The following is a 24,762-nucleotide window of genomic DNA, read 5'->3' as shown; positions in this document are numbered from 1 at the left end:
ACTCCTGTGATGTCAGAGAGTGGGTGGAGCTGCGCTGTCTGTCAGCTTTTTCCTTTCATTTTAGGCTGTTTGCTGCAGGGTGTGTTTTAGTTTCATTTTCAGAGCTGGATAGCTGCAGTCACAGCCAGAAGGTGCATTAGAGTCTCTCTCTCTAATCTAAAGAATGTAAATCGATCCTTTGGTGATTTAAAAGTAATAACTGCTCTCAGTAGTGACTTTAACCTGATATGCTTCTGTTAAAAGTTTTTTCTTAAGTCTTATGGATGTTAAAAGGAAAGTTAGAATTACTTAGTGTTGTATTCTTTGGGGGTTGTATTTGAATGAATGGTTGCCAAGATGTTCACTGCATGTTTTAAAAAGGTTAACTTGAGTTCATAGAATAAACATTGTTTTGCTTTAAAAAATACTGTTCCATTTCTGCTGTACCACACCTGTAGAGTGGGCCGTGTGCTCCCCATACCACAATCTAGTAAAAGTTGTGGGTCAGAAACACTGAATGATTTGTGTTACTGCTACTTTCATATCATTTAACAAAGTTAAACAGAAACAGAGACGGGTTTTGGATGCATTTAGCGAGGTGTTACTCAGATGACACTGCTATTTAATGGCACTTCTCTGTTTTTTTTTTGCCTCGATGTGGAATGCCCCACTTGCCTTACGCTGAGGCCACACTTACCTCCCTCCTGCACTGACAAGTTCAGCTCACCAGTACTGGGAGAGTATGCGGGATTGACGCTATTTAAAAATCCCACCTCAATCTATTGACCCGCCTTAACTGCCCCATCGTGGCCTCCGGACACCCCCCCCCCCCCCCCCCCCACTGCACCCAACTTATCTCCTCCGGGGTCCTTGAGCACCACCCCCCCCCCCCCCCCACCTCACCTCTTAAGGGCAAAGCATCCTCAGCTTGGCACCCTGGCAGTGCCCCTTCCAGCCTGGCACTGCCTGAGTGTCCTTGTGACAGTGCCAAGGTGCCCGGGTGTCAAGTTGCCCGTGCGAGGATACCACACTGCCCTGAGCCTGACTGCCAAGGGGAATCCAGTGGCCTCAGAGACCCCCCCAGGTGCTGTTACACCTGCTCCATGTTTATGGAAAGCAGTGCTAAACAGTGCCATGGTAAAGCCTGCCAGGTCAGGCCATTAATCCTGGGCCCTGGGAGAATCCAGCGCAGACATATTGGGCATGAATCTTGCACGGCCGCTCCGACGCCGGCTGCCGTACTCTCTGGCTCCGGTTTTCGGGTGGGGGCGGGGATCACGTCGCGCCGGTCGGGGGCCGTTGACAGTGCCCCCCCCCCCCTCCCCGGCCAATTTCCGGGCCCTGATGGGCCAAGCGGCCATCGGCTTCTGGCCAGTCCCACCGGCATGGATTGAACATGGTCCCACACGGTGGCACTTGGCTGGTAGGCCGGCTGATGGGCCGGCTGGTGCAGTCCTCGGAGGGGGCGTGGGGGAATCCGACCCCGGGGGGGCCCCCACGGTGGCCTGGCCCGCGATCGGGGCCCGATCTGCGGGCAGGCCTGTGCCACGGGGGCACTCTTTCCTTCCACGCCAGCCCCTGTAGGGCTCCGCCATGAACGTCCTGGAGAAGACACCCTCCTGCGCATTCGCTAGAATACGCCGGCCGGTCTGCGCATGCGCTAAACCACGGCGGCCCTTCAGCATCGATTGCCACGGCGCCAACCCCTCCGGCACCGGCCTAGCCCCCGGGAGTGCAGAGGATTCTACAACTTCCGGTCGGACCGACGCTGGGGTGGGAGAATCCCGCCCATTGAAGTGAGCCCACTTAAATATGTTAATCTGGATCCCGCGAGGTGTTTTGAGAGTCATGTATCTTGCAAGGAGCCTCTCCTGAGATTCAATGGCCTTGTGTCACCAAGTCAGGCATGAGGAGGCCATTAAATCATGCCCATTGTTCTGTCTATGGATTGATGGGAGAATTTAGTTCGCAGGTTGGTCATTCTGTTCCACAAAATCACTTTGACGTGTGCATTTCAAGAAAAAGGCCTTTACATGGATATATTAACCTAAAACTGTGATAACAGATTTGGTTTGCCAACTCTCCAGACCTGTCCTGGAGGTTTCAAAAATGGAAGATTAACAGCCAGGACAAAGCAGCGAGCAAATCCCCAAAAAAAGCAGGGTCAGCACTGAACCAAACTGGGCAGGTGGAATGACTTAGACCAGGTCTTTGAGATTGGCCAATCGGAATATGAGTTCCCTGATTAGTGGCCCAATCAGGGAACCCCTTTCTCTGTATATAACAGGGAGTGTCAGATCCTCTGAGCTCAAGGCACCAGATTGTACTGATTTGGTAATAAAAGGGATTCTGGTGAATGGACTTATTACAGCACGATTCTCCGTTAGCCGATGCTGAAATCGGGAAATGTGATTGGGTGGGGAATAGGTTCCGATGCTGAAATCACGATAGGCACCGATTTGGCATCAATTCACGATTCTCTGTCACCTCTAAAACGGCGTCAATACGTTTCACTCCACTCGCACAGTAGGCATATCATTAGCAGGTCTAACCCGGTATTCTCCAGGGCCTCCGCGATTCTCCGCCTCCAATGGGTGGAGTTAATGATGGTGCGATTCACCTGTTCTTTTAAAAATCGTGAAACTGACGTTGCGGCTGCTGAGGGAGAGAGAGGGGGTACGGAAAGTGTCCAACATCGCCAGAGTTTGCTGACAGTTGTGCCGCTGGACGGGGGGCTTCTGCCAGGGGGTGGGCTATGGAGTCTGGGTGGATGGGTATGGAACACCATTGCCACAGTTGGCAAGGCACGCCATGCATCCCCGGGTACCCTCTGGCCCCAGCCGACCCGTCAGCTGTATGGGTGCGCTCCAGCACAACCAGTGTCATCTTGTTGGCTGAGATGAGTGCGTGTGGGGAGTGTAATGTGTGTGCGGCTGGGATGAGTGTGTGTGGGGAGTGTAATGTGTATGTGTGGCTGGGATGAGTGTGTGTGGGGAGTGTAATGTGTGTGTGTGGCTGAGATGAGTGCGTGTGGGGAGTGTAATGTGTGTGCGGCTGGGATGAGTGTGTGTGGGGAGTGTAATGTGTGTGTGAGGCAGGGATGAGTGTGTGTGGGGAGTGTAATGTGTGTGTGCGGCTGGGATGAGTGTGTGTGGGGAGTGTAATGTGTGTGTGCAGCTGGGATGAGTGTGTGTGGGGAGTGTAATGTGTGTGTGCGGCTGGGATGAGTGTGTGAGGGGAGTGTAATGTGTGTGTGCAGCTGGGATGAGTGTGTGTGGGGAGTGTAATGTGTGTGTGCAGCTGCAATGAGTGTGTGTGGGGAGTGTAATGTGTGTGTGAGGCTGGGATGAGTGTGTGTGGGGAGTGTAATGTGTGTGTGTGGCTGGGATGAGTGCGTGTGGGGAGTGTAATGTGTGTGTGTGGCTGGGATGAGTGCGTGTGGGGAGTGTAATGTGTGTGTGCGGCTGGGATGAGTGAGTGTGGGGAGTGTAATGTGTGTGTGAGGCTGGGATCAGTGTGTGTGGGGAGTGTAATGTGTGTGTGCGGCTGGGATGAGTGTGTGTGGGGAGTGTAATGTGTGTGTGAGGCTGGGATGAGTGTGTGTGGGGAGTGTAATGTGTGTGTGTGGCTGGGATGAGTGCGTGTGGGGAGTGTAATGTGTGTGTGTGGCTGGGATGAGTGCGTGTGGGGAGTGTAATGTGTGTGTGCGGCTGGGATAAGTGAGTGTGGGGAGTGTAATGTGTGTGTGAGGCTGGGATGAGTGTGTGTGGGGAGTGTAATGTGTGTGTGCGGCTGGGATGAGTGTGTGTGGGGAGTGTAATGTGTGTGAGAGGCTGGGATGAGTGTGTGTGGGGAGTGTAATGTGTGTGTGAGGCTGGGATGAGTGTGTGTGGGGAGTGTAATGTGTGCGTGAGGCTGGGATGAGTGTAATGTGTATGTGTGGCTGGGATGAGTGTGTGTGGGGAGTGTAATGTGTATGTGTGGCTGGGATGAGTGTGTGTGGGGAGTGTAATGTGTATGTGTGGCTGGGATGAGTGTGTGTGGGGAGTGTAATGTGTGTGTGAGGCTGGGATGAGTGTGTGTGGGGAGTGTAATGTGTGTGTGTGGCTGGGATGAGTGTGTGTGGGGAGTGTAATGTGTATGTGCGGCTGGGATGAGTGTGTGTGGGGGGTGTAATGTGTGTGTGAGGCTGGGATGAGTGTGTATGGGGATTGTAATGTGTGTGTGCGGCTGGGATGAGTGTGTGTGGGGAGTGTAATGTGTGTGTGCAGCTGCGATGAGTGTGTGTGGGGAGTGTAATGTGTGTGTGAGGCTGGGATGAGTGTGTGTGGGGAGTGTAATGCGTGTGTGTGGCTGGGATGAGTGCGTGTGGGGAGTGTAATGTGTGTGTGTGGCTGGGATGAGTGCGTGTGGGGAGTGTAATGTGTGTGTGCGGCTGGGATGAGTGAGTGTGGGGAGTGTAATGTGTGTGTGAGGCTGGGATGAGTGTGTGTGGGGAGTGTAATGTGTGTGTGCGGCTGGGATGAGTGTGTGTGGGGAGTGTAATGTGTGTGTGAGGCTGGGATGAGTGTGTGTGGGGAGTGTAATGTGTGTGTGAGGCTGGGATGAGTGTGTGTGGGGAGTGTAATGTGTGCGTGAGGCTGGGATGAGTGTAATGTGTATGTGTGGCTGGGATGAGTGTGTGTGGGGAGTGTAATGTGTATGTGTGGCTGGGATGAGTGTGTGTGGGGAGTGTAATGTGTGTGTGTGGCTGGGATGAGTGTGTGTGGGGAGTGTAATGTGTGTGTGAGGCTGGGATGAGTGTGTGTGGGGAGTGTAATGTGTGTGTGTGGCTGAGATGAGTGCGTGTGGGGAGTGTAATGTGTGTGTGCAGCTGGGATGAGTGTGTGTGGGGAGTGTAATGTGTGTGTGCGGCTGGGATGAGTGTGTGAGGGGAGTGTAATGTGTGTGTGCAGCTGGGATGAGTGTGTGTGGGGAGTGTAATGTGTGTGTGCAGCTGCGATGAGTGTGTGTGGGGAGTGTAATGTGTGTGTGAGGCTGGGATGAGTGTGTGTGGGGAGTGTAATGTGTGTGTGTGGCTGGGATGAGTGCGTGTGGGGAGTGTAATGTGTGTGTGTGGCTGGGATGAGTGCGTGTGGGGAGTGTAATGTGTGTGTGCGGCTGGGATGAGTGAGTGTGGGGAGTGTAATGTGTGTGTGAGGCTGGGATGAGTGTGTGTGGGGAGTGTAATGTGTGTGTGCGGCTGGGATGAGTGTGTGTGGGGAGTGTAATGTGTGTGTGAGGCTGGGATGAGTGTGTGTGGGGAGTGTAATGTGTGTGTGAGGCTGGGATGAGTGTGTGTGGGGAGTGTAATGTGTGCGTGAGGCTGGGATGAGTGTAATGTGTATGTGTGGCTGGGATGAGTGTGTGTGGGGAGTGTAATGTGTATGTGTGGCTGGGATGAGTGTGTGTGGGGAGTGTAATGTGTATGTTGGCTGGGATGAGTGTGTGTGGGGAGTGTAATGTGTGTGTGAGGCTGGGATGAGTGTGTGTGGGGAGTGTAATGTGTGTGTGTGGCTGGGATGAGTGTGTGTGGGGAGTGTAATGTGTATGTGCGGCTGGGATGAGTGTGTGTGGGGGGTGTAATGTGTATGTGCGGCTGGGATGAGTGTGTGTGGGGAGTGTAATGTGTGTGTGAGGCTGGGATGAGTGTGTGTGGGGAGTGTAATGTGTGTGTGCGGCTGGGATGAGTGTGTGTGGGGGGTGTAATGAGTATGAGCGACTGCAGCGTATCAGCCTCCCGAGTGTCAATCACGGACCCGACGAATCCCGCACCGTTTGCCACTGGAATCGATCACGCTTCACGCGGTGCCGGTGCCAGCCCCTCAACAGTAGCGAAATCGGTACAGGTTCAGCACCAGTTTTGCTGTTGTAAATGTCCACGGATTCTCCGTTGGCGTCAACACTTAGGGCGAAATTCTCCGACCCCCACGACGGGTGGGAGAATAGCGGGAGGGCCTTCCCGACATTTTTGCCGCCCTCCCGCTATTCTCCTCCCCCCCCGCCCCCCCCCCCCCCGCCGAAGTCCCGACCCGAATCGCTGCCGCCGTTTTTTTTACGGCCGGCAGCGATTCTCAGCTGTTAGATGGGCCGAAGTCCCAGCCCTTTCCGCCGTTTTTACGAACGGCAAACACACCTGGTCTTGCCGTTCGTAAAAACGGCGTCACAAACTCGCTTTTTATAACCATGGCACCGATTGGCACGGCAGTACCACGGCCGTGCCAAGGGTGCCATGGGCCCGCGATCGGTGGGCACCGATCGCGGGCAGCGGGCCCGATGCCCGCGCACTACTTGTCGTTCCGCCGCCCCGCAGTATCCATTCGCGGGACGGCTGAGGGGCAACCCGGCCCGCGCATGCGCGGGTTTCGCGCAAAAACGGATGACGTCACCCGCGCATGCGCGGGTTGGAGTCTTCCAAACTGCGCATGCGCGGCTGACGTCATATGACGCGTCAGCCGGCGCTAACTCCAGCAAGCGGGCTTAACGATTTTCGTTAAGCCCGTCTTGCCGGAGCCCACGGCGTCGGGCTGCTAGCCCTGACCGGGGACCAGAATCGGTCCCCCGTCGGGAAGGGGCGCGCTGCCGTTTACGCCAGCTTTACGATTTCTCCCGTTTTGGGAGAATCTCGCCCTTAGTCTCAGAAACGGAGAATCCCACCATTGTGTTTTTTCAAATTTGTTTTACACATTAACAGTTATTTATGATCATGATAGTAACAATGGGGATGGGGACAAAAAAAGAGCAGTTTGACTGGACGGGACTGTTGGTGGTAGATAATAAAACCGCCACGAATATGCTCAATCCGAGTTGTCAAATATATGCAGGATAGAAATATACACAATGTTTATTAAATCATCAGGCAAAGCAAGAGATCAGGCAACTTCCAGCGGCAGAGAAGCAAATCAGGATGAGTCACTACAAACTGGCAGAAGAGCAGCTTGTCTTATCTGCCTGTCCAGATGGTCAATGTGTCGAGGTGGGGAGGGCAATACCTAAAATACGAAAAATGGGCAAAAAAAAAGACATTTCTCCAAAAGGGGAATTTCCTTAGTGCTGAAGGCTGGGGTTTTTCTCTGCCAGCCTTTGAGAAGGTGGTGTCGGGAGCAGTACTTTGAAGTTAGTCTCTGAGATATTGGAGGGTACCTTGTGACCTATGCTGGAAAGGAATGATTGGAAGCAAATTATATCATTAATTGATTCATTTTTTTCACATTATTAACCATGGTAAAATCAGATTAAAATAGATGAATTATGGAAGATAACAGAAATGTCCAGGTTTTAATGGGTCTTAACATATGAATTTAAATTAACTTTGTACAGTGTATCCTCTACATTGATTGACAACCATGGAAAACATTAATTTGTGCTTATTTTCTTGTCAATTCATTTTAACTTATATCTGGCCTAACCATGAAATCAATTTCCCAGGAGTCGCAAGCTGATCTAACCGGTTACCTCCAAAAGTTATGAGCCTCCTTATTGTGCATTGAGTAGAAACATATTATTTAAATTTCCAGCATTTTCTGTTTTAATAATAGATTATTTTGTTTAGGTTTTCTGCCAAAGACCATGGCAAGTTAGATTGAGCTAATGACAGAGCATTTTTAGCTCCTGCACCTTACCTCAGCAGAAAGTTGTCGCACCTCATAACAATTGACAGCAAAGCAACTGAAACAACTTGCATTTGTGTGGCACCTTGTGTCGGTAGACATTCCAAGGTGCTTTGCAGGAGGGTTACCAAAGATTGACACGAAGCCACATCAAGGGGGTATTAGAACAAGTGTCTTGGTCAAAGTGCTTGGCTTTAAGGAGCGGCTTAAAGGGAGGAAGAGAGGTAGAGGAACAGGAAGGGAATTCCACAGCTCAAGGCCCAGACAGCTGAAAGTGCGGCTGTGAAAGGTGGAGTGATTAAAATCAGAGATGCTCAAGAGGCCAGAGGTGGAGGAGCACAGAGTGAAGGAGCTCCAAGTCTGATAGGCCCAGAGGAGGTTACATAGATACATAGAAGATAGGAGCAGGAGGAGGCCTTTTGGCCCTTTGAGCCTGCTCCGCCATTCATCACGATCATGGCTGATCATCCAACTCAATAGCCTAATCCTGCTTTCTCCCCATAGCCTTTGATCCCATTCTCCCCAAGTGCTATATCCAGCCGCCTCTTGAATATATTCAAAGTTTTAACGACAACTACTTCCTGTGGTAATGAATTCCACAGGCTCACCACTCTTTGGGTGAAGAAATGTCTCCTCATCTCTGTCCGAAATGGTTTACCCTGAATCCTCAGGCTGTGACTCCTGGTTCTGGACACACCCATCATTGATAACATCTTCCCTGCATCTTACCTTGTCTAGTCCTGTTAGAATGTTATAAGTCTGTATGAGCTCCCCCCCTACAGATGCAGGAGGTATAAGGCCAATGCAGCTCAGCTACAATGGGTGAGTGGGACTCGGTGTAAATTAGGGCAGGGCCAGCAGAGTTATGGATTATCTCCCAGTGCCACCCCAAGGAGAAAGACATCTATCTCGAACTGCAATTGTATTGGTGAAGAGTAGGGAGATGGGATTAGAGTAGACAGCTTCAATTGATTACCTCAACAAAGTAGCAGAGGAATGAAAGGGTTCCTTTTGTGCTGCAGTCACTTTTGTACCAACTGACAATGGAGGGAGTGATTCCAGGATTCCATTCAGGAGCAGTGCTCACAGGTTGAGGAATTGTGGGTTCATCGCGCGTGACTTTCCATTCAAACTTCATGGTGAAAAATCATGGTCTGAGAGTATAATTTGTTGATTTGTACTCCCCTTGGGTGCTACAGATCAATGGGAATGTCCGATCATGGAAACACTATACGGGATGAGGTGCTAAAATATTTGAATAGAGATCAAAGAGAAGTGTTCAAACACCAAGCCTGAAGGAGCTGAAGAGAGTTGTTCACCTCCAAAAGCTAGTGTCATATTTTGAATGAGTTTGGGAGATTACATCTAAATCTATGATGCCTTTGCATGTATACATGTATCTGAATTGGACTAAGCTATATATAGTTAATAAACAACAAAATAAATGGTTTCAAACATGGAGGGGAAGAGATCACCCATTATCTTCATCAGCTATTCCTCAAAATCTGGGACAGAGAACAAATTCCTGCCGACCTCAGGGATGCCTCCATCGCCACCATCTTCAAGAAAGCAAACAAAGTGGACTGTGGGACTACTGAGGAATCGCCCTATTCTCCATCGCTGGGAAGATCAACACCTGAAACCTTGCCAGCTGTCTTCTCCCAATTTCTGAAGAAGTCCTTCTGGAAAGCCAGTGCGTTTTCTGGCCAAACTGTGGAACAGCAGACATGATTTTCACTGCTCGACAACTTCAAGAGAAATGCCAGGAGGAACATCAACCATTCAACCTGGCTTTCATCGATCTGACCAAGTCTTTTGATCAGTCAGTCAGGAAGTGTTGATGGGAGACCCTGTCAAAGGCCGGTTGTCATCAACATTCTCCGACTCCTCCACGACAAGATGTCAGCAACAGTCCTCACCGATGGAAATAAGACAGAAACCTTTGAGGTTAAGACTGGCGTCAAGCAGAGATGTGTCATCGTCCTCACCCTTTTCTCCATATGCATCGCCACCATCCTTCACCTTGTCAAGAACAAGCTTCCCAGTGGGGTGAACACCTTTCAACCTCAACCAGTTGAAATCCAAGACGAAAATTACATTAGTGTAACTTCAGTCTGCAGTCGACATCGCCATCTCCACTCTCTCAGAAAAGAATGTCCAAGCCCGTGCTCGACACCTTCGCTGAATTGGTCACAGCCTCAACTCCAAGAAGACTCAAGTCCTTTACTATCATGAATCTGCCTAGAGACAGCAGTACCCAGTATTCAAACGGCCCCAATTGATATACATCTCTCCGTGTAACGAGTTTAGAAAATAATCAAATGTGAATGGTTTATGAGGCATAGCTGCTTATCGTTGTTTGGGAAGACCAATGAGGTATACATATATTAATGTGTCGTCCAGGAAGTTGATAGGGGCAGACAGACAAATACACACAAGACATTATCTAAGAGGAACAAAGGTATAATTGGCCAGACAATCAGAGGCCAGGGAGGCAGTTAACACCCAGCAGTCTCAGAATGTTTCCAGTCACCAAGACTGGAAGTTGGTTTTCCAGCTAGCAGCCTAGAGGTCAAGTTTACATCAAACAATCCTGTAAGCCTTAGACCAAGGCAGTGCAGAAAACCTTTGCAACGGGGGTTTTAAATACCTTTGCTGGACCAGGAAAAGATGTGACTCAGGCTTAAGTATCATCCCTGTATTGTGTGCTAACTATAATTTGATTATTTAATTTGGATGTTGCTTGTGGAACAGGAAAAGTCTTCGGAGTTCAGGATCATGGATATATTTTGGAATAAGGGGTAGGTTCTACATAAACTGTGTGTGTATTTAGTAATTCATATACCGTAATTGTCAGAGAGTGGAGTAGTTCTGTTGGTGTGTATTTGTCTTGTATCACTTTACTAAATATTCTTTAATGATTGTTACATGACTGGGCTGTTTATGTTCACTGGGGTTTCACTTGTCTCCTCACACCAAAACAAAATCAAACCATACACCCCCATTAACCAGTGTTCCAAGTTGGGATACCCTCGCAGATCGCATTATAGTGCTTTATGACAGATAATATTACCAATTCACCCCAGGGCAAGATCTGGTCTCTCCCTCTATCAAGATCAATGGAGAAACCCTCCCAAACCGTGGAACAGTTCCCCTATCTGAGGCGCCACCTCTCATCCAAGGCTGACATTGATGTGGAGATCCAACATTGCACCCAATTCACGAGTGTCGCCTTCAGATGCCTAGGGACCAGAGGACCAGAGTTTTCGGCGACTGCAAAGATCCTCGTATACAAGGCAGTCATCGTCCCAACTATTCTATATGGCTCAGAAGCTTGGATTACATACAGACACCCATCTAAAGGCCCTGAAGAGGTACCGCCAACGCTATCTGAGATGGATTCTGGGAGGACAGGTCTACTAACATCAATGTCCTTGAAGGAGCCAAGAGCACCAGCATCGAGGTCATGATCATCAGAAACCAACTCTACTGGGCCGGCCATGTGCTTAGGAAGCCAGAGTCTCAACTGCCAACGCAAATCTTCTTCACCCAGCTAGGTTAGGCTCCTGAACAAGAGGAGGACAAAGGAAGCACTTCAAAGCCACCCTGAAGGCTTACCTCAAGAAATGTAACATAGACATCAATGCCTGAGAGATCCCTGCTCAGAAGAGGACTACTTGGAGGAACCTCCTGATTGAAGGGATCCAATTTGACAGCAAGAGGAGGCCCAGGAAAGGTGCCGGAGAAAGGAATACCAGCGGTCTCGAGTCCAGGAACCAGTCCTCCCTCCTGGGAACACCTGCCAAGTGTGTGGTTGGAGATGCAACTCTAGGGTCAGGCTCATCAGCCATGCACGAACCCACAGAACCCATGACCAGTAACACGGAGCTTCTTAGGTGGACAATCATAGTCGTTAGCGAGTGATCACCAAAAGAGTAGAAGAGAGTGGCTCATGTTCCCTGCTCATTTCAATGGACGGTATCTTTAGTTATTTTTATGAGGTTGTGCTTGAATGTTCACTTCAACAGGACAACCTATGAGTCCGGTACCTTTCCAGTTAATAAAGATTAAAGAATAGGAACATTTTTAGCTACATGACTCTGGTGGATATGAAGTAGCAGCTGGGTTTAAAACTCGGTGCATATGAATTTAAGGAGCAGGAGTTGGAAGAGCAGAAGGGTACACACAATGCCAGTTTCCAGGTCCACAGCTGCATACATAATGTGTCTACAAGAGGCTATTCCATTTCCTTAAATTGCTCTATCATTGAATTCCTCCAGCCTTACAATCCAAAGAAAAGCTGATGTCTCTCATTTTGTTTTCTTGAGCATCCCTCCACCATTGACAGCTTTACCCTTGGTGCCAGACGCCCAAGCTCTGGAAATCCTGCCTAAACCTCTCTGTCTTCCTCTCCTGCTTTAAGACTCTCCTTAAAACCTGTTTAGTTACCTGTGTGGTAGGTAGTTACCTGTGTGGCAGGTAACATGTGCTACTCAAACCTTGGTTAGTGATCAGGTCTTCTGAATCTCGATGAAGAAGACTCGGACTCATCCAGTAGTAACAAAAGGTTTATTAAGTAACTATAACAATAATTGCATGAGTTCTTTACTTTAACTTTGATACTAGTGATAAGGTTAACAAGATCTAACTACGGTAACTATACGTAACTCCACTAGCCATCTGAACTCGTCTGCTATTGCCTTAGTCACAGTGCACCCAAGAGAGAGAGACCCATTGTGGTTGCTTTTTATACCCCTGTTGGTCCAGCCCTCTAGTGATCATGTGGTGCTACTGATTACACATTAACGCCTTGTGTACATGCACATATAGAGATCACTACAAAACCTACATCTCTGTCCAAGCTTTTGGTCACTGAACCTTACCTTTGAAGGTCGGCGTCACAATTTGTCTAATAATGCTTCTGTGAAGTGCCTTTGAATGTTTTCCTATGTTAAAGGGGGCTATATAAATGCCAGGTGTTGTTGAAGCCCCCGCCATGCTACCAGACAAAGGAAACCCGCAATTACTCTTTACGCACTGATAGTCACATGAACATATAGCTCAAACAACATACACTTGATTATGTTCTAATCACAGCTTCTCCACCTGCCTCTCTCTTTCCATCCAATATCTTGTTCATTTCTGCATTAAGTCTCTCAAGTCCCCGTCACAAACCGATGATCGTAAAACCCAACTTGTGTGTGGGCATGCACAGGTCAATGTACAGCTTTCATTACTCTGAACTTCCTTTCATTGCAGGAATACCCTGGCATCCAATGGGAAGATGAAACATTACAGCTTGCCGCCTAGTGTGGAACATTCTACAAACCACCTGGAAGGGGAAATCAGGGGGCTGATCACCGGCTACAGGCTCTCGGTGGTCAAAGTTAAAATATACCCCACTGAAGGCTAAATGTTTCACTTTGAATATTCCATTGGCTAAAGTGATCATTCTTACCTGATTCAGGAGGTTCAAGTCCCACATCAGAATCTTGAGCTCATAATCCAGGTTGACAATCCAGCGCAGAACCATGGGAGTGCTACACTGTCTGACATCTGATAGGCGACACAAGAAGTTAGACTGAGGCCCAGTCTCCCCTTTCTCTATTTCAAAAGAAGAGCATAGAAATTCTTGTTGTTGTGATGGAACCATCAATTCACCAGACACATGTTTCCGATATGAATCTAGGCTTTAATCGACTTACTACAGAGCCAGCCTGTTACCCGTTGATGAACTCTCAGTGAACTGCAGGCTGACTCTGGACAAGGGTATTTATACAGCAGCACTAGGGGGAGGAGTCGTGGGCGGAGCCAAGGGTGGAGCCCTGTACAAGCTCCGGAGCATTCCCAGAGCTACTCCCCCTAGTGGTCGGATAACGCTACTGCGCTTACAAAGACATAGTGTGAATTATCATGTTACATTCACCACATGTTGTCTGGTCAATAATTATATCACAACCAATATCCACATCAGGTTATTATTTTATTTAGTTTTGTGGAGAGATTGCAGTGCCCAAATTGGCAACAGCAACTACACTTCAAAAACGACTTTACTGGATGGAGAAGGGTTATAGAAATGCAAGTTCTTCTTGATCCAATTTAGGCTCCTTCATGTTTCAAACCCGCAACTTCTACCACTTAGAAGATCAAGGGAGCAGATAGAACATAGAACATAGAACAGTACAGCACAGAACAGGCCCTTCGGCCCTCGATGTTGTGCCGAGCAATGATCACCCTACCCAATCCCACCCTATACCCGTAACCCAACAACCCCCCCCTTAACCTTACTTTTTAGGACACTACGGGCAATTTAGCATGGCCAATCCACCTAACCCGCACATCTTTGGACTGTGGGAGGAAACCGGAGCACCCGGAGGAAACCCACGCACACACGGGGAGGACGTGCAGACTCCATACAGACAGTGACCCAGCCAGGAATCGAACCTGGGACCCTGGGGCTGTAAAGCATTTATGCTAACCACCATGCTACCGTGCTGCCCATGATACCTGAGAACACCACCACCTGCAAGTTCCCCTTGAAGTCACTCACCACCCTGACTTGGAAACATATCGCTGCTCCTTCACTGTCGCGGGGTCAAAATCCTGGAACTCTCTCCCTCACAGCACAGTGGGTGTACCTACAACCCACGGCAGTGGTTCAAGAAGACAGCTCACCACCATATCCCTGAGGGCAATTAGGGATGGGCAATAAATGCTGGCCTAGCCAGCGACGTCCATATCCCATGAAAGAATAAAATAAATAAATGTTTTCAGTCTTGCTGCCCACTTATTCCCAATTTTAACATTGAATAAAATCTGAAGCTGTAATTACAGATTAGTTAAAGCTTGGTAAATCGTGAGGGGGAAAAAAATGGGATAAATAAGTACAAATCTTGCAATTAATTTCACAGATTTTTGATGAATTTGTATTGCGACGAGCATTGGTGGAAAAGACTGTTACTCGAGCTGACGATGTACGCAGTCAGAAAAGCATTCGGATCTTTTTGTTGCAGCTGTATTAGCAACCATCAGAATGTGATTAGCTGCAAAGTAAATAGCAGGGCTTCTATGGATACAGTCCTTCTTGTATTTAAGCCAGCCAGGCTGGCCAACAAACACCCAATGTCTGAGAGATGATCAGCAGCTGGAAGTACTGCTAGCATCGTGTGTACACAGACCTGTGGGAATTACCAGGTGCCTCCGATAACCCCCCTAAAAAAAAAGACAAATCGTACAGCAGAATGGGTTTACTAGGAGCCAGAAACAGATTTATGGCAATTTGTACCGTGACATGGCTTTATTGAAGCAAGCGACAGCGTACGGGCGCACCAAATAATTCTAGATTTCTTAATACGCAGAGTTCCAGCCTGTTCACCCCACAGAGTAACTGCACACACAGCACAAACAGAACTCCTTTCTCAGCTGGAACCTTTTGCACACATGACATTCATGGGATCTGTTGTTTTTTTTGGTTCAGAAGATAATTCGGCATTTATCAGTTTGGATTCCTACCAAACTTCTTTCCCATCCTTTCCTGATGATGCTGCCTCAGGCAGGCGTTAGGGATCCAGATTTGAGTTGCTGATTTTAATTTGTTAGCCTGGACAATGATTGTCACAAAGCTGTCAAACGGTGGAAGTTTCGCAGCCTTCTCGAATCACGTCCTCACTTGAGCACCACATGCTCTAGTAGGGCTGGTTAGATAGACACCAGGAATCTGAAATCATAGAATCATAGATAGAATCTCTACAGTGCAAAAGGAGGCCATTCGGCCCATCAAGTTCTGCACCGGCCTTCCGAAAGAGCACTCTACCCAGGTCCACAAACCCGCCCACCCCACCTTATCCGCATAACATAACCTGTTTATCCCTTGATACTAGTGGGCAATGTAGCATGGCCAATCTCCCTAACCTGCACATCGTTAGATTCCCAATCCATTTTCAGGGGCTTGGAGACAAAACGTAGAAACCTCACTGCTTCAGAGACCGAAATCAGCTCACTCCATGCAGAATGGCAATGGAACGTAGACTGCTCCAGGTCTATATACAGTAGCTCAGATGCCAGTGTGGTCTAGGCAGTGGAAGTGGTGTTTGGTATGCCAATGTTGTGCTCCATCAAATAGACAGCATGGTTGTATTGTATGCATGCTGCGCATCAAAGGAACTGTATGTTTCTTTGAAGTGCTGTTTAAGTGCTTGAAACGTCTCGTGAGATTTAAAGTCTTGCGAGACACCGAGACCTGGATCTCGCTGTCAATGAGCATGATCCAGTTCAGGGATCCATTAACGGGATTCTTCTGGCACCCGGGACCTAACAGACGCGCCTGGGAGAGCTCGCCAGGGTGTCGTTTAGTACAGGTCCACACAAATGTTAACCAGTCGTAATGGCACCTGGGGGGGGGGGGGTCTCCTAGGCTATTAGAGACACGCGGGTGGTCGGGGTCAGGGCAGGGTGGCACCTTGGCACTCCCTCTGTCACCATGGCACCTTGGCCATGCCAGCCTGACACCCTGGCAATACCACCCAGGCATTGCCAGGGTGCGAGTTGGCACTGTCAGGGATCGGGCTGGGGGTGCCTTACCAGGTTCAGGGTGGGTGACAGGGTGTTCCCGGTCACCTCCTCAATGAGAGGGGGGGGGGGGGAAACGGGGGAGGGCTGAAAGAGGTGGGGGGGGGGGAGAAGGAAGATTGGGGCAACCTTCCAAAATGCCGCTCCGATCTGCGAGGACCCTTTTGAGGCTCGCCAGCTGAAATGACTCTGAGTGCAACATTGGCAAAGGGAACCATCCCACCAAACCCCCCCCCCCCCCCCCGGAACAGGATATAGAATTTTTCCGGTTGAGTGGCGTCTATAAAGCTAATCTCTGCGATGGCAATTATCATCGATTGCTGTAAAAATGCATCTGGTTCTCCAATGCCCCTTTGGTAAAGGACGTCTACCCAGTCTGTCCAATTGTATGTGACTCCAGATCCACAGCAATGTGGTTGACTCTTAACTCCCCACTGCGCTCTGCACTGGGCAAGTCACTTAGTTCAAGGACAGGCAACACAATTCTGGCCTTGCCAGTGGCACCCACAACCCATGAAATATATATTTTTTAAAGATCCAGGAAGTTCCATGCCACTGCCACCTTTATCTCCACTAGTAATGCAGTCCCTTGCCCAGCTCTCACATAAAACATCCTTACTTAAGCAGAGACCAACTCATACTTCTTCCTGGTGTAGGTTCAGGTCGGAAATTAACTCCCTGGCCAGAAATGGCCTCTAGCTGAGAGCCCTTCTCCCTCTCCTCCTCATCCCTTATCCAGCAGCTTGCCTTGCTCTGAAGCCCTGTTTGTTTTCCAAGTTGAATGGTGTTCCAAGGGGAGTATCTACTCGCGTATCAATAACAGAGAGTAACTGGTTTGCACAGAAGCCTTAAAATCAGCAAATAATTCTCTAGCACCTTTCACACCACTGTCGTGGACATCTACATCCAACACGTGGAAGAATTGTAGCATTGGTCAGAAGAAATCCAGCAGAAACTAACCTGGAAGTAGTTGATAATCCCTATAAGCAGCATAGAAGGGGCGGGTGGGATTTCTTTCAAGTTGCTGAATACATGTTCAACTGTACGAGGTTAAGGGTGGATGTTGAGTTCTAAAAGGGCAATGCTAGTGTTAAATCGGTGATGCACGTTAATTGATGTCTGATTTTCCTGCGCTGCGTACCTCACTATGGGCAGTCAAATGCCTGCATCAATTCAGCATCCAGCTCGACTCGTCACTCAAGCAAGCACCACAGATGTGTCAAAACATGGGCTGTAATGAGCCCAATTTCCCATCCTCAGTTGCATCATTGAAGGCTCGTTGGCCTATTTCTATGGAGTCAGCTGCAGAGTAAATAGGGTAATCTTGGCCAATACATAGCTCACAATTAGCATCACTAAAAGAGATGTTTGGGTCATTATCATGTTGCTGTTTGGGAGGGCTTGCTGTGAGGACATTGACTGCTGGGTTTCCGCAAAAATGCACAAGAAGAGCTTCAGGTTGTCCTGAGGTCATGAACCTTTCTGTCTAATCGCAGGTTTTTGCATTCCACTCTGCTTCAACAATGCACCTTTCACATAGCCTGAGAAGATGCCCCTTCTCACCAACCTTTCTCCATTATTCATCCAGCATCCTCTCTCTAAGTGTCTCAGTATAAATTAGTGTAGAACCATTGAAAGATTTTACCCAAGCTTGATTAGAAATTGGACCGTTCAAGCTAATTTCCCCTATAGTCAACTGCTGGAGACCATGGGCCATCGAGCTGGGGTCGGATTTATATCTCACTTCCAACAGTTAAAGGTTAACGTTAACTCAGCACATCGCCTAGACGTCCTCCCCGCTACCTCCACAACAAATAAAGCACATGTTTGAGAAAAAAAAACAATTCAATGTAATTCTGATAAAGTCACCTGGGTTTATTTAAAAATGCTTCCAAGTCCCTCAAAGGGAGGGCGATTTGTTGAGGTCTCAAATTGTGAACCTGAAACATTATTTGACACTAATTTTCAAATAGACCTCAAACAAAAGGGGTAACTGAGTCAAGCAAAAACAGATGAAAAGGAACGATACAAATGTGAGGCAGTGTAATTGGCCTTCAGCACTTTCACGCACGGTAAATCGTGAAGTGCACCCACAGGCTACTATAGGCGAGAGTGATCTGCAAGTCTCCCCTCATGGGTTTAAACAGTGCAGTTAAACTGTGCACAGCAACTCCCCGCAGCCCACAATGAAACACTAAGCAGGCCAGCTGTTTTTAAGTGATACCAGTCGAGGGAGAAATACTGGCTGGAACATCAGGAAAACTCTCCTGCTCTTCTTCAAGTGCAGTAGGAAGTCTTACAACACCAGGTCAAAGTCCAACAGGTTTGTTTCAAACACTAGCTTTCGGAGCGCAGCTCCTTCCTCAGGTGAACCTGAGGAAGGAGCTGCGCTCCGAAAGCTAGTGTTTGAAACAAACCTGTTGGACTTTAACCTGGTGTTGTAAGACTTCTTACTGTGCTCACCCCAGTCCAACGCCGGCATCGCCACATCATGGCTTCTTCAAGTGGATCCAGCAGATCTAGTGGATCAAGTAGTCTCAGCTTAGCAAGTCCTCAGTAAACCGGCAGCTCCAGCAGTTCAGTCAGCACAGGTTAATGTTGTGGTGGAGTGTCAGACCCACGTTGCGGAAACAGTTTCTCTTTATAGACTCAAAACCATTCATTATTCGGATCGTTTTGAACAACTCGATTGAATCTTCCCATTTGTCGTCTCAGCTCTGCAGAGACTTCCAGGTTCTTGTCCTTCCCTGTACCTGAAAACTTTCCTTCTGTCTGAGTGTTGCCATGGCAGCATCTGTAGTTTTAATAGCTTTGGATGTCAACCCTGTGGTTTGGGTGATCTCACCTTAAACTTGTTTTAAGTGTGCCATGTATTTGCATGTAAATAATTTTGCGTGTGGTTGAAATGTACAGTGCAGCACCAACAGTGTCACCATAGATTATGTGCTCCAATTTCTGGAGCAGGGTTTAAATGCACAACCTTCTAACTCAAGATGCAGGAGTGCTGATAGCTGACAGCAGAAACTGACGACGGTGAAAACTGGCCTCAGATATTCACCCCTTCCCCTTTTTAACCAATCAAAATTGTCAAGTCGGCGTGCAATTTAATCAAAAGTCATTCTTTCCTGCCTAACTTTATATCTTCTCGTGCAGCTACTGAATATGCTGTTATTGTTGTATCGATAATTTAAGATGAAGCATTATGCAAAAAGAATTAGGACAAATTAATTCAGAGTGCATTGTCAATAAAATATGTTTGAAGTCCTGTAGTCCCGTTATCTCCCCTTAACTGATTCCTGGCTTCTGACAAATTATCTTTCTTTGTGATAATTTGCTGCTTCTCTTATCCTGTTTTTACAGAGATTGTAGAGTGCTTATCTCCATTGACCAGCTTACTGCAATGATCTGTTGCTGATTTTGAACAGCGAATCTAATGAAAACCCTGCAGCTCTGTCTGGGCCGGGTGCAAAGAAGTTCATCTCTCTAAAGGGTTCAGCGGTGCACAGGAGTAGGACTGAGCCCTTCCATTCAAAATCTTTGTTGCAATACGACACACAGCTATTAGTGAAGGGGCTCCTCTATTTTCTATGCTGCTATAACAAAGAAGGCAGCGCCATCATTTTACATGTACAACATGTTGCAATTATGCATTGAGAAATGGGGACCTCCTGGACTCATGTAAGGCTAAGTTCATTGCCAAAAACGCATTAGAATTAAATCAACGAGCAAGACGAGCAGGATTAATTTATATGTCCACCTCCAATGATGACACAGACTGGCATGGATACAAAAGACAAGCCTGAAACATTTCCAACCATAGATACATGGAAAAAAATAGGAGCAGGACGAGTCCTTTGAGCCTGCTCCGCCATTTATTCTGATCATAGCTGATTATTCAACTCAATAGTGTAATCCCACTTTCCCCCCTCATATCCTTTGATCCCCTTCATCCTAAGTGGTCCCAGGTTCGATTCCCGGCTGGGTCACTGTCTGTGTGGAGTCTGCACGTCCTCCCCGTGTGTGCGTGGGTTTCCTCCGGGTGCTCCGGTTTCCTCCCACAGTCCAAAGATGTGCGGGTTAGGTGGATTGGCCATGCTAAATTGCCCGTAGTGTAAGGTTAATGGGGGATTGTTGGGTTACGTGGGTTTAAGTGGGGTGATCATTGCTCGGCACAACATCGAGGGCCGAAGGGCCTGTTCTGTGCTGTACTGTTCTATTCTATTCTATTCTATTCTAAGTGCTATATCTAACTGCTTCTTGAAAACATACAATGTTTTGGACTTAACTACTTCCTGTGGTAACGAATTTATCAGACTCACCACTCTCTGGGTGAAGAGACTACTCCTCATCTCTGTCCGAAATGGTCGACCCCATATCCTCAGTCTGTGACCCCTGGTTCTGAACACACCCAGTATCGGGAACTTCCTTCCTGCATCCAGCCCTGTTAGAATTTTATAGGTTTCTATGAGACCCCCCCCCCTCATTCTTCTGAACTCCAGCGAATACAATCCTAACCGATTCAATCTCAATTCCTACGACAGTCCTGCCACCCTAGGAATCAGTCTGGTAAACCTTTGCTGCACTCTAGCTCTCTCTAGCTGTGTCTGCCAATTTGAAAAAGGCCTGTTAATTCCTACTCTTTGTTTCCTCTCTGCCAACCAGTTTTCTATCCATCTCAATGCACTCCTCCCAATCCCATGCGCTTTAATTTTACAGGCTAATCTTTTATGCGGGACTTTGTCAAAAGCCTTCTGAAAGCCCAAATACACCACATCCACTGGCTCCCCCTCATCTACTCTACTAGTTACATCCTCGAAGAATTCCAGTAGATTTTTCAAGCATGATTTCCTCTTCATAAATCCATGCTGACTCTGTCCGATCCTGCCACTGTTTTCTAAGTGCTCTGCTGTAAAATCTTTGATAATGGTTCTAGAATTTTCCCCACTACTGATGTCAGGCTTACTGGTCTATAATTCCCTGCTTTCTCACGATCTCCCTTTTTAAATAGTGCAGTTACATTAGCCACCCTCCAATCTTTCATCTGAAGTGCCCAGTGGATGACCTATCTTGGCCTCCTCCTGAAGTCTCCGCCATTACTGATGCCAGTCTTCAGCTAATTTGATTCACCCCACATGATATCATGAAACAGCTGAGTGCACTGGATTCAGCTTCGGCTACGGACCCTGACAACAGCCCAGCTGTAGTGCTGAAGACTTGTGTTCTGGAATAGCTGCACTTCTAACCAAGTTGCTCTAGTGCAGCTCTAACACTTCCATTTACCCAGCAATGTGGAAAATTGCCCAGGTATGTTCTGTCCATAAAAAACAGGACAAATCCAATGCATCCCATCAGCCTACTCTCAGTCATCAGCAAAGCGATGGAATGTGTTGTCAACAGTGTTATCGATAGAACTTATCAATAATGTACACGCTGATACTCAGTTTGCGTTCGAGAGCCTCACTGCAGCTTCGATCCAAACGTGGAGTAAAGAGCTGAATCCTCGAAGTAAGGTGGGAATGACTGCCCTTGATATCAAGGCAGCATGTGACTGAGCGTGGCACCGAGGAGGCCTAACAAAACTGAAGAGAATGGAAATCGGGGAGGGGGGGGGGGGGGGGGGGGGGGGGAGGACGGGGGGTGGTGGGAGAGGGGCATTCTCCACTGCTTGGAATCAAGCCCAGCAGAGAGGAAGGTGGTAGTGGTTGCTGATGGTCAATCATCCCAGTTCCAGGATGTCACTGCGAGAACCTTAGGGGATGTCCTGAAGCCAACCAGCTTCAGCGGCTTCATCAATGACCTTCTCTCCATCAGAAGCAGGTCAGGTACAAGGATTTTTTTTGCTGATGCTTGCATAGTGTTCACTTCCACTCAAATCTTTTCAGGTAGTGAAACAGTCCTTGCCCACACGCAGCAAGACCTGATCAACGTTGCAGCTTGGACTGATAGTGGCAAGTAATGTTTATGCCACACAGTTGCCAGCCAATGATCACCTTTGACAAGAGATAGTCTAACCACCGCCCCCTAATATTCAACAGCATTACGATTGCTGAATCCTGGCATTACCACTGTGCAGAATCTTAACTGGACTAGCCATATAAATACCGTGGCTATGAAAGCCAGTCACAGGCTGAATATTCTGCTTTGCATCAGACACCCATAAAACGCTAATAATCGGGAGAAATGCAAAGCGCCAGGAATGACACAAAAAGCACCAAACCCAATGCAGATTAGATAATGCTAATTATCAAGTTACCCCGCCTGTTCCTTTAAAAAAAAAATCCAGATGAATCAATTAGCAACAATGGACACAAGAAGCGACTAAAGTTCAAAAAGTGTTTGGGGCCAGGATTGCAGGTGCAGACTCTTTAGACGGGAGAGGCTGCAATCAATAGCAAGGATTTCACTTATGCAGTTTTACAGCCACATGATTCCCACTAAGAAGATTATGGTAATTCTTGTCCCACAAAGAGAAACATTGCAGCAGGACTTCACTTTAAAAAAAGCACTCAAAATACAAAAGTGTAAATGTGGAGACACAAGGACAGACCAAAAGAAAAGATTACAGAAATGTTAATATACTCCCAACATTTGCCTTAGATTGTTCATATTGTTAATATTGGGGTTGCAACTGGCTTTATGTCCTGACCATGCACAGTTAGGAGGATACAGCATTTCTTTACAGATATGGGAAAGGAAAAAATATAATTTTATCATTACCGCCAACGACAAGAGAGTTTGATGTTAATTATTGAATCTTGCATTTCAAAGACAGTACATTAACAGCAACATGGGCAAAGAAGATTTAAATTTACAGGAACCTCAGGAAAGAAAACATTAATTTGTTAATCAGGTCCATGGGTCAGCTCACTTGGCTAAATGGCGCTAGCATGTGGTTCAGAACGGTGCATGGAGTTTGGTCCCTGTTCTGGGTGAGGTGGACTTGACACTTGTCTCGTTGCTCTGTCCCCTTGTAAAATGATTAATCGAGCTTGCTACCCAGAGAGGAGGACGAAGAATATGTTATTGCAAATATGACATGGTCTTGTCATACAAATCAATCTAATTTCATCTTTTGTCACAGACCAAATGATACAACCGCTTTAACACCAACACCAACCACTTTCAAATTCTTAGCATGTCTTTTGGGGCATACACACTCAATTAATTCCTTCCTTTTGTCTTACAAGACCCGCTTGTGCTGCTGATAGACGTGTTGCTGAAATGTGACATTGACATTAAAGATGCAAGATTTATCCACCAAATTGTGAGCATCGGGCTAGAAGGAGGACAATCAGACATGTCTCAGGTGAAGAGAGGAGTGCGACATGGCTGTGTACTGTCACCAAAATTAATCACTCTGTACGCAGAACAAATATTCAGAGTCACAGGTTACGCCAAGGGTATAAATTGGAAGCAAGAGCAATAGCGTGTGGTATGCCGATCGCAGAGGTGCTACTTGCAGAACGAGAGGAGGCCCTACGAAATATCATCGATCAAGTAAAATCGAGACGGTTAGAATATGAACTGGGGTGAACAACGAAAAGACAAAAATGTTGGCGGTGAGAAGGAATACATCAGGAGTAACTAGACTAAAGATTGGAGTGGATAGTGTCACACTGGAACAAGTAGACAGTTTGTCAACTTACGATAAATGGTAACAGAGGATTGTAGATGCAATGTCAAAGCCAGAGGAAGGATAGAGATAGCCAGAAATAATATTGTGAAGATGAAGGATGTATTAACAACGCGAAAACTCAAGCTTGTAACAAGGAAAAAAACTCATAAGATACATTCCATCCACTTCCCTGGATACCTCAGAAACCAAAAAATAAAGATCTGTGGAAGAAAAGAGGAGCCTGAAATATGGACGCTGAAACACAACGCTAAAAATTCCATATTCGACCGTAAGATAAATGAAGAAGTGTTTGAAATTGTAAGAATAAAAATGACTCTAAATGCGACATCTAGAAAATAAAATGTCAGTATTTTATCCATTCGATCAGAGCTGAAAAGCTACAGAGATCTCTCCAAGAGGGTACAGTGGGGGCAGCGGAAAGAGCGGTCGACCTAGGCGTAGAGCGATGGCAGATGTGACAGAGTGGGTTTCGATGAGCTACAGTGAGCTTGATGAAATACAGACAAATATGACCTACCATGACAGCAGATCGCCTGATGGGGATGGTTACAAGGACAGGTTTAAGACCCTTGTAGGAATGATTCGGTCTGAACAGCACGGTAGCATTGTGGATAGCACAATCGCTTCACAGCTCCAGGGTCCCAGGTTCGATTCCGGCTTGGGTCACTGTCTGGGTTTCCTCCGGGTGCTCCGGTTTCCTCCCACAGTCCAAAGATGTGCAGGTTAGGTGGAGTGGCCATGCTAAATTGCCCTTAGTGTCCATAATTGCCCTTCGTGTTGGGTGGGGCTACTGGGTTATGGGGATAGGGTGGAGGTGTTGACCTTGGGTAGGATGCTCTTTCCAAGAGCCGGTGCAGACTCAATGGGCCGAATGGCCTCCTTCCGCACTGTAAATTCTATGTAACAAGGTGGTGCTACAGAAATGACATC

General features: G+C 47.5%; 1 long non-coding RNA gene across 1 annotated transcript; it reads right to left on the bottom strand.

Annotated features, from left to right (window-relative positions):
• Window positions 1-6,908: 6,908 nt before the first annotated feature.
• Window positions 6,909-23,599, bottom strand: LOC119970065. The gene is made up of 3 exons (XR_005461536.1): window positions 23,065-23,599; window positions 13,087-13,232; window positions 6,909-7,174 (listed from the first exon to the last, which is right to left on the bottom strand). It is a non-coding gene; the product is annotated as an uncharacterized LOC119970065 (long non-coding RNA).
• Between the last annotated feature and the right edge of the window lie 1,163 nt (window positions 23,600-24,762).

The sequence above is a fragment of the Scyliorhinus canicula genome, chromosome 8 (assembly GCF_902713615.1).
Source record: "Scyliorhinus canicula chromosome 8, sScyCan1.1, whole genome shotgun sequence".
Taxonomy (NCBI): domain Eukaryota; kingdom Metazoa; phylum Chordata; class Chondrichthyes; order Carcharhiniformes; family Scyliorhinidae; genus Scyliorhinus; species Scyliorhinus canicula.
The sequence above is the reverse complement of the archived record's forward strand: the minus strand, read 5'-3'. Positions and strand labels throughout refer to the sequence as shown.